This window comes from Triticum aestivum, chromosome 3A (assembly GCF_018294505.1).
Source record: "Triticum aestivum cultivar Chinese Spring chromosome 3A, IWGSC CS RefSeq v2.1, whole genome shotgun sequence".
Classification (NCBI taxonomy): domain Eukaryota; kingdom Viridiplantae; phylum Streptophyta; class Magnoliopsida; order Poales; family Poaceae; genus Triticum; species Triticum aestivum.
The window spans coordinates 626,508,634-626,519,608 of NC_057800.1; positions in this window are offsets into that span (position 1 = coordinate 626,508,634).

Sequence of the window (10,975 nt, forward strand, 5' to 3'; positions counted from 1 at the left end):
GACTGACCTTGCTGAGACATTTGCCAACCTCAGGAGGTATGATATCAAGCTTAACCCATCAAAGTGCACATTCGGAGTTCCTGGCGGAAAGTTACTCGGTTTTCTCGTTTCCGAACGAGGAATCGACGCCAACCCAGAAAAAGTTGGTACTATACTCCGAATGAAGCGCCCTGTGCGCGTGCACGATGTCCAGAAGCTTACTGGTTGCTTGGCCGCTTTAAGTCGATTCATTTCTCGTCTCGGTGAAAAGGCATTGCCTCTTTACCGACTGATGAAGAAGTCAGACAAGTTCGAGTGGACTCCTGAAGCTGATGCAGCGTTTGCAGAGCTAAAAGCCCTGCTCTCCACCCAGCCGGTGCTTGCTGCCCCAATCAGCAAAGAGCCTTTGCTGCTTTACATTGCAGCCACGGGACAAGTCGTCAGTTCAGTACTTACGGTCGAGCGGGAAGAAGAAGGAAAAACCTTTAAAGTTCAGCGCCCAGTATATTATGTTTCTGAAGTTTTGACCCCATCAAAGCAAAGATATCCTCATTATCAGAAGCTTGTATATGGGATTTATATGACCACGAAGAAGGTTGCACATTACTTCTCTGACCATTCCATTACAGTCGTCAGCGACGCTCCATTGTCAGAGATTCTGCACAACAGAGATGCAACTGGTCGAGTGGCAAAATGGGCGATTGAACTCCTTCCCCTAGATATCAAGTTTGAGGCAAAGAAAGCTATCAAGTCCCAAGCAATAGCAGATTTCGTCGCCGAGTGGATTGAACAGCAACTGCCGACTCAAGTTCACTCGGAGCACTGGACCATGTTCTTCGACGGTTCTAAGATGCTGAATGGTTCCGGTGCTGGGGTAGTATTGGTTTCCCCCCGAGGAGATAAGCTCAGATATGTTCTCCAAATCCACTTTGATTCCTCCAATAACGAAGCAGAATATGAAGCACTTTTGTATGGGTTGCGCATGGCCATTTCACTCGGCGTCCGTCGCCTCATGGTCTATGGCGACTCAGATTTGGTGGTTAATCAAGTGATGAAGGAGTGGGACGTCAGAAGTCCAGCCATGACTGGTTATTGCAATGCAGTGAGAAAGCTAGAGAAGAAATTCGAGGGGTTAGAGCTGCATCATATACCCCGACTGAAAAATCAAGCAGCTGATGATTTGGCAAAAATAGGTTCCAAGAGAGAAGCCATTCCCAGCAATGTGTTTCTGGAACACATCCACACACCATCAGTTCAAGAGGATCCTTTCACCGAAGAAGCCCCGCAGCCAAAAAGTGCCACGGATCCGACTGAAGTTGAGGTTCCAGCGGTGGTCGACCTGATCATGGAAGTTTTGGTCATCACTCCCAACTGGACGGTGCCATACATCGCGTACATCCTAAGGAAAGAACTCCCAGAGAATGAAGAAGAGGCTCGACAGATCGTCCGTCGATCTAAGGCCTTTACTGTGATAAAGGGACAGTTGTACAGGGAAAGCACGACTGGAGTCGGGCAAAAATGTATAACACCAGAAGAAGGTCAAATAATTCTTGATGATATCCACTCGGGGACCTGTGGCCATCATGCGTCCTCTCGGACCATCGTGGCTAAAGCATACCGAGCGGGATTTTACTGGCCAAAAGCAAATGAAATGGCAAAGGAGATAGTCGACAAATGTGAAGGATGTCAGTTCTATTCCAATATGTCGCACAAACCCGCCTCACCCTTGAAGACCATTCCACTCGTCTGGCCCTTCGCTGTTTGGGGATTGGATATGGTTGGACCGCTGAGAACTAGCAGGAGCGGCTTCACCCATGTGCTGGTGGCAGTCGACAAATTCACTAAATGGATTGAAGCTAAACCTATCAAGAATCTTGATGCCTGCACTGCAATCAGCTTTATCAGAGAGTTGATATTCAGATATGGAGTTCCGCATAGCATCATCACTGACAATGGGTCAAACTTCGATTCCGACAAGTTCAGAGCTTTTTGCGCCTCTCAAGGCACACGAGTCGACTACGCGTCAGTCGCTCACCCCAGTCGAATGGACAAGCAGAAAGAGCAAATGGTCTAATTATCAAAGGACTAAAACCCCGACTGATGCATGATCTCAAGCATGCAGCAGGCGCATGGGTCGACGAGCTTCCGTCAGTTCTTTGGGGATTGAGGACCACCCCTAATCGGTCGACTGGACGAACTCCATTCTTTCTGGTCTATGGAGCTGAAGCAGTTTTGCCGAGTGACTTGCTTCACAATGCACCTCGAGTCGAACTCTACTCTGAGGATGAAGCAGAACAAGCCCGACAGGATGCAGTCTACCTCCTAGAAGAGGAAAGAGAGATGGCCATGATCCGATCGACCATCTATCAGCAGGACTTGCGTCGATTCCATGCCAGAAATGTGAAGAGTCAAGCCTTCCAAGAAGGAGACTTGGTCCTCCGAGTGGATCAACAGAAACCACATAAGCTCGCTCCTACTTGGGAAGGTCCTTTCATCGTCACCAGAGTTCTCCACAATGGAGCATACTGTCTTTACAATGTCGATCGCCAGATTGATGAGCCATGAGCTTGGAATGCGGAGCTGCTCCGCCCCTTTTATACTTAAGTACTCACTCAAATGAGATGTAATAAGAGATACCTCTGTAGTTTATTTATCAAAAGAGAAAAGTGTTATAATTTTCCCAATGATTGTTGTTGCTTTTGTTTACGTGAGAAATCCCCCAGTGGGTGGCTTAGCCATGAATCCGTTTCGCCTAAGTTTGTCAAAATCCTACAGAGTGGTGAGCAAGCCTCTCACTCAGGGGCTTAGCTGCAAATCCGTTTCGCCTAAGTTTGAAAACTCCTACCGAGTGGTGAGCCATCCTCCCACTCGGGGGCTTAGCTGCAGTCCAAGTACTCGCCTAAGTTTTAAAAATCCTACCGAGTGGTGAGCCAGCCTCCCACTCGGGGGCTTAGCTGCAGTCCAAGTACTCGCCTAAGTTTTAAAAATCCTACCGAGTGGTGAGCCAGCCTCCCACTCGGAGGCTTAGCTGCAGTCCAAGTACTCGCCTAAGTTTTAAAAATCCTACCGAGTGGTGAGCCAGCCTCCCACTCGGGGGCTTAGCTGCAGTCCAAGTACTCGCCTAAGTTTTAAAAATCCTACCGAGTGGTGAGCGATCCTCCCACTCGGGGGCTTAGCTGCAGTCCAAGTACTCGCCTAAGTTTTAAAAATCCTACCGAGTGGTGAGCCAGCCTCCCACTCGGGGGCTTAGCTGCAGTCCAAGTACTCGCCTAAGTTTTAAAAATCCTACCGAGTGGTGAGCCAGCCTCCCACTCGGAGGCTTAGCTGCAGTCCAAGTACTCGCCTAAGTTTTAAAAATCCTACCGAGTGGTGAGCCAGCCTCCCACTCGGAGGCTTAGCTGTAGTCCAAGTACTCGCCTAAGTTCTAAAAATCCTACCGAGTGGTGAGCGATCCTCCCACTCGGAGGCTTAGCTGCAGTCCAAGTACTCGCCTTTGTTTTAGAAATCCCACCAAGTGGTGAGCGATCCTCCCACTCAGAGGCTTAGCTGCAGTCCAAGTACTCGCCTAAGATTTAAAAATCCTACCGAGTGGTGAGCGATCCTCCCTCTCGGAGGCTTAGCTGCAGTACAAGTACTCGCCTAAGTTTTAAAAATCCTACCGAGTGGTGAGCGATCCTCCCACTCGGAGGCTTAGCTGTAGTCCAAGTACTCACCTAAGTTTTAAAAATCCTACCGAGTGGTGAGCGATCCTCCCACTCAGAGGCTTAGCTGCAGTCCAAGTACTTGCCTAAGTTTAAAAATCCTACCGAGTGGCGAGCGATCCTCCCACTCAGAGGCTTAGCTGCTGTACAAGTACTCGCCTAAGTTTTAAAAATCCTACCGAGTGGTGAGCGATCCTCCCACTCGGGGGCTTAGCTGTAGTCCAAGCACAAAGAGTATTCCGAGTAAAAAACAAATTCAAGTCGAAAGCAAACACCAGCATATTCATAAATAAACCAAGTTTGGATAAACCCCAAGGTTCCATATGGCAGATCAAAAGTATTCGAGCATCAAGCCCGAAGAAGTTTAACGGTTACACAATCACTCGGCATTCCGAGGCAAATAAAAGTGGAGCATAATGTTTTTCGGTCACGCATCAGGAGAAGGACTGGCTGGGTCGTAGAAACTGTCGAGGTCAATGTTGTCTGCAATGCGAGTGGCGCCATCAAGGAATGTGTCCATGAAAGACTGGAACGTGTGCTTCCTCGTGTTAGCAACCTTGAGCTCCGCCAGCTTGTCTTCTTTGACATCCTTGCAGTGCACTCGAACCAGAGATAGAGCGATGTTAGCACCACAGCGAGCAGATGACTTCTTCCATTCTCGCACGCGATCAGGGATTTGATTCAGTCGAGCCATCAAAGACTCGAGATCTTGAGACAGATCTGCCTGAGGCCAAAGAACAACATCAACCCGAGTCATTGCAGCTTTCAAGTGTGCCAGATAAGCAACCGCGTTGTCCATGCGAGACTCCAACCACGGCACGTTCATTGCAACATCATCTTTGACTGGACAGTTGATGGGATCGAGACCCGTCTCGACCCGCCCGGTTTCTGCTTCAAAATCTTGGCAAAGTTCTGCATGATCGAGTGAATTATGAGTCGAGGGCACCATTAGACTTGTCAGTCGACAGAAATAAGACAAATTAGTCAATACCTTCAAGTTTCAAGAGTAGCTTCGCAGCAAGTTGGCCCAGATAAGACTCTAGCTCGCCATTGTTGGCCTTGAGGCTTCCAAGTTCGTCGGTCAACTTCTCTTTGTTCTTCTTCAGTCGCTCGACCTCCTGATTGGTGTCAGATACAGCAGTCTTCATCTTGGAGTTTTCTTCTTCTAACTTGCCGACTGAAGCAAGCTTCTTGTCAGCAAGCGATGTCTTCTCGCGCGCCTCCTTCTGTGCTGCGGCGAGATCTAGATCCTTCTTCTCCAAAGCTTCCTTCATTTTCTCTAAAGAAATAACATTCCTCAGACGAGCTTGGAGTTGGCGGTTTTCACTACATACATCTGCTCGAGTGAAGCCACTCGGTTCAAAGATGGAAAGGAAAAGTGCTAGTGTTGGGATATGAAGCGGTCGATTGGTTACCTCCCATGGCAGCTACTTCATCACGAGCGATCTTGAGGTTCTTCTTGGCCAGTTCCAGATCAAGGTTGAGGCTGATTTGTTGTTTGTTCATGTCAGAAAGTTGAGCCCCAAGATCACAAGATTTCTGCAGTCACAGCCATATCAGTCGACAGAGATAAAAAGAGATAATTATTCTAAGACTACCGCCGAATCAAACACTCAACGATAGTCTCGGGGACTACACCCAGTGGGTGCACTTAGCGTGCCCCCACTGATTTTCAGACCACAGTCGACGGTCGACTGGCTTTCAAGAAAAAGACAGATCCAAATTCTCAGATCACATTCGACTGCCCGCAGTCAACTACGGTCTCAGGGACTACAGCCAGTGGGTGCACTTAGCATGCCCACACTAGTGCAAAGAATCAGTTCGAACTGACACAAAGAGATATACTATTTCTGAACAGCCACACTCCAGTGGGTGATCAGACAAGAAAAATGGTCGATCGAAAAATCAACTAACCTGGACATTGGCTTGCATGGCAGCTCTGGTGTTGAAGGCCACTTGACTGGCCTCATGCACCACCTTCAGCTGCCCCATCACAAGGTTCAATTGAAGAAGAGCTTCTCTGGCAGTAGCCGGTGGGTCGTCCGGAGTTTGATATGCAGTAAAAAGTGACGGAGGTAGAGAAATCGAAGCAGCCGCCAGATCTGAAGCATGGAGTGACGTCGGCGCAGCATGAGCCTGAGCAGTTGATCTCGAGGGACAATCAATCGACAGAGGAACAGGGAAGGTGACGTTGGTTCGAGCCGGGTCTGTCGATCACTCGACCGTCGCCCCAAGCGTCTCAGTCGACCGAAGAACTTGGGCTTCGGACACCTTCTTGCTCGTCTCCTTGTCCTTCCTCCTCCTTCCTCTCAGCGGTACTTCCTCTTCATCGTCTGGGAGCACAACAATGTCTCATGGGGCTGCAATAAATAGAGAGAGTCATAAAGACAACTGACCAACATTCCAGTCGACCAGACAAACTTCGAGTCGGGCAAACTTACTGGCTTTGGAGGTGACAGCGTCATCAGCTTCCTCATCGGCAGGGGTCTTGTCAACATCCATATCAGTCGCAGTCGAGGTCAGGCTATACAGGTTCATCATCCACTCGGTCAGAACAAGAAAACCGATCGGAACGAGAAAATATGAGAAGAACATTTACCCAGAGGCAACAGGGACGTCCATCTTGATCCTGGGCAAGGTCTTCCGAGCCTTCGAAGGATTAGCTTTGGGCTGCTTGGGGACCGTCTCAGTCAGCTCTGGAGTCGGAGACCGAGCGCGCTTGTGGGGTGTAGCACTCAACGCCACAGCTTTGCCGCGTCTGTTCACGGGGTCGTGCCGCTGCTTGGATCGATGTTCAAAGCGAGGCGGCGAGTCGACCACCTCCTCATCGTCAGACTCGTCACTCTCATCATCTTCACCATCAGCTGGGGACTCCCACTCGCCGCTCTCCTCGGCGCTGTCCCCGCCCTCTTGGTCTTGCTCCAGGGCTTGTTCACCATTGGGCATCGAATACATCTCCGTGTAAATCTGCAAAACCAGAAACCGATCATAAGTCCGTCGGAAACTCAATCAGTCGGAAATATGTTCAAAATTCAGTTATGATGACCAGACCTTGTCTGGCAGGTTGCTGTCGCTGAAAGGGTCGACTCTCCTGGCACCCCTGGGGTTGTCTTTGTTCCCGGTAATGCTCATCAGCCAATCGGCCACGGTTTTGGCCTCCACTTCCTCCGGATGAACCGGAGCAGTGTCGCCAGCCCCGGAGTACATCCACATAGAATGATCGCGAGCTTGGAGGGGTTGGATCCGCCGACTGAGGAACACTTTGAGCAGGTCCATACCAGTGACGCCCTGATTGATTAGTTGGACTACTCTCTCAACTAGCATGCCTGTCTCTGCCTTCTCAGCAGCGGTCACTTGCAAGGAAGATGGAGTTTGGACACGGTCAAAAGAAAAAGGGGGAAGTCCGGTCGACTGGCCTGGGGTCGCGATATCCTGGCAGTAGAACCAGGTCGACTGCCAGCCCCTGACCGATTCAGGAAGAGTCATCGGAGGAAAAGAGCTCCTCTTCCTCTTGTGAATGCCCAGGCCCCCGCACATCTGGATAACATGGGTTTTCTCGTCTTTCGAGTTCGCTTTCTTCACGGTTTGGGATCGGATGGTAAAGATGTGTTTGAAGAGGCCCCAGTGCGGTCGACACCCCAAAAAATTCTCACACATAGAGACGAACGCAGCAAGGTACGTGATGGTATTGGGAGTAAAGTGATGGAGTTGGGCACCGAAAAAGTTTAAGAAGCCCCGAAAGAAAGGATGTGGTGGAAGCGAGAAACCACGGTCGACATGGGTGGCGAGCAAGACACACTCACCCGGTTGCGGCTGCGGCTCCGATTCCCCCTTCGGCAGGCGCGCGGACTCATGGACGATCAGCCCTAACTCGGCCAAATCATCCAAGTCCTCTTGCCGGAGCGAAGATCGGATCCAGTCTCCCTGGATCCAACCTGACGGCAGCCCCGAGCGCGATGAAGACCCCTGATTCATCTTCTTGTTCTTCGCCGCCCCCGTCGCCCTCTTCGCACGCTCTAACGCCGCCGTTTTGTCCTTCCCCATGGCGGCAGAACAGCGGTGTCGAGAGTGGTCGTGCTAGGCGAGGTGGAGATGCGAGAGGAAGAAGAAGGGGAATGAGCACGCACAGTGTGAATGCCTCGGCTTCGCCGCTTTTAAAGGCCTACTTCCGAGTGGCTGACGCGTGGGCCCGATCAGTCCTATCAAATCCCTCAACAGTTGCACACGTGATACGTGGCGAAAAAGGTGGCGCGGAAATCGAAACGTCTGATTTATCTACTCCACTTACCGCGGGACGCTCCGCCTGGCGCGCTTCCACCTAAATTTCGAATCTCGTGAGATCCGGGATCCTCTGTAACCGATCTCACCAAAGATTCCAATCAGAGATATCACTCGACAGATGTCACTGAAAAACCAGTCGGTGATTTTTGAATCGATCAAGGCGACTGAAACGAAGTCGAAAGTTTCAGCAGCTGACCTCCACTCGGAGAAGAAGACAAGGCAGATCAAGGGCGAGAACCAGGTCAACTACCATCCTTCTTTTTCACTCAAACCTCGATCCATTCGGGGGCTAATGATGTAGACACAGACCTAGAGTAGGGTAATAGGCCTGACCTATACGCCCCACCTAAAGTCTTGTCCTAAGAACTAAGAAGTTCAAGAATCAGAAGCAGAGGACCAGCAAAGGTGTCGAGCGAAGTCCACTCGACCTATCAATCACTCGGAGACCTCTCTTACTCAGGTCACTCGACCACCAAACCACTCGACATATCAGAAGACCTAAAGCCACTCTACGCAGCAATGGTCAAGCATTCATTCGCATACTTAATGCTCATTTGTAGCACTTTAATACATGTGTTATCTGTAACGCCTCCTCTTAATGCATATTGAACCTTGCATAACGGAGGGGAGCTGGGGTCCTTGCGTACTCTATATAAGCCACCCCCTCCTCTGGGACAAGGGTTCGCAACCCCTGTAACTCACACACGTATAATCCAGTCGACCGCCTCCGGGCTCCGAGACATAGGGCTGTTACTTCCTCCGAGAAGGGCCTGAACTCGTAAACCTTGTGTGTACAACTCCTCCATAGCTAAGATCTTGCCTCTCCATTCCTACCCCCATATTCTACTGTCAGACTTAGAACCACGACATGTATGCCATGTATTTTTGTGATCTCTGTGGTGACTAGCACAAGCATGCAAAGTATCTCTCGTGATGTTGCTGATTTCAAGGACTTAGAAATCTTCTAAGTATTTGCCCTGTTAATATTTTTATGCCATGTATTCATGTTGCTACAGAGTGATCCATGCCTCTTTTGAGCATGTTAAGTAAGGATGTTTTGGAAATATTGTTATGACATATCCATCCATTTCTTTGTTTGCAATTATGGAGTAACCTAGCATGACTCAATCTTGCTCTACTTTTGCTATAAAATGTTCCTGGCAGAATGTTTACATGTTAAGCATTTTTGCCGAGGTTGTTGTAGTTGATCCATGCTTGCTATGTTGTTGCTCTTGCAATGTTTAGCTTCTATGCCATGTCTACTTGCTGGGTGTATGTTTAGTTTGTCATGCAATGCTTTGTGGTGAGTGCATGGAGCTCGTAAACATGCCTATGTGAATTTGTTTTGCCATGTTCCAGTTTTCTGCTAAGTCTGAATCTGTTAACGAAACTTGCTATGTTTACATGGGTGCCATTGTATTTTCTGATCCCTTTTGGCTTATAGTCAGTAAGGGACTTTTGTTATATGCTTTGAGTAGTTTCATGCTACGCCTTGCTTTGCCATGATCCTGTAGCATGTTGTTATCTTGCTCTAAACATTGCTTCCTGATGTTAAATTCCTGGCTTGTTGTTATTTTCACTAAGTCTGTAACCTGATATCTTTTGCACTTTTGCCATGCTTGTTTGAACCTGCTATTGTGTGAATTAGTTGTAGCTCAGTGTTCATATTTTGTCAAGCATCTTGAGTGGATCACTTCCATGTGCTTTGTTGTTATGTTAGAGTGCAGTAGCTTGTTGTTCTTGATGCATTTAGAGGGCCTCGTGCTCTTAATCGCAGCTTTGTGCCATTATTGTTTTGCTTGCCATTTGCAAACCGTGCATCCGATTCCGGTGATCTTTATATCGATTTCGACCAAAATCAACTCATCTTTCCAGCGGCACTCTTAGTTTGCCAAGTTGAGGCCTGTTTCAATCTTTCCCTTCCGAATCACGCATATGCATTGCATATCACCTCCCGATATCATACCATGTTTTGCATCATGTTGCTTGCGCATTGCATTGTGATTGATTGTTGGCTCTTTTGCTTGTGTTCTTGCCTTGGGTAGAGCCGGGTGACGAGTTCATGATCGAGGAACCCATTGAGTTCGTTTACAAGGATCAAGCTTTCGTCTTCTCGAAGAACTTTGCAGGCAAGATGACCATACCCACGAAATCACTTCTATCTTTGCTTGCTAGTTGCTCGCTCTTTTGCTATGCGTATGCTGCGATACCTACCACTTGCTATATCATGCCTCCCATATTGCCATGTCAAGCCTCTAACCCACCTTGTCCTAGCAAACCATTGTTTGGCTATGTTACCGCTTTGCTGAGCCCCTCTTATAGCGTTGCTAGTTGCAGGTGAAGATGAAGATTGGAGTTTGTTCCGTGTTGGAACATGATTTTGTTGGGATATCACAATATCTCTTATTTATATTAATGCACCTATATACTTGGTAAAGGGTGGAAGGCTCGGCCTTATGCCTGGTGTTTTGTTCCACTCTTGCCGCCCTAGTTTCTGTCATACCGGTGTTAGGTTCCTTGATTTGGCGTTTCTTACGCGGTTGGGTGATAATGGGAACCCCTTGACAGTTCGCCTTGAATAAAACTCCTCCAGCAAGGCCTAACCTTGGTTTTACCTTTTGCCACCTAGCCTTTTTTTCCTTTTGCCTTCCTTACGCGGCTGGTTTTACTCGTAGGATGTATCATCCGGTGTTGCCCTTAGAACGAGATATGTGCAGCTCCTATCGGGATTGTTGGCGCATCGGGCGGTTTTGCTGGTCTTGTTTTACCCTATCGAAATGTCTTGTATACGGGATTCCGAGTCTGATCGGGTCTTCCCACTAGAAGGAATATCCTTCGTTGACCGTGCAAGCTTGTGACGGGCTAAGTTGGGACACCCCTGCAGGGATTTGAACTTTCGAAAGCTGTGCCCGCGGTTATGGGCAGATGGGAATTTGTTAATGTCTGGTTGTAGAGAACTTGACACTTGACTTAACTAAAATACATCAACTGCGTGTGTAGCCGTGATGGTCTCT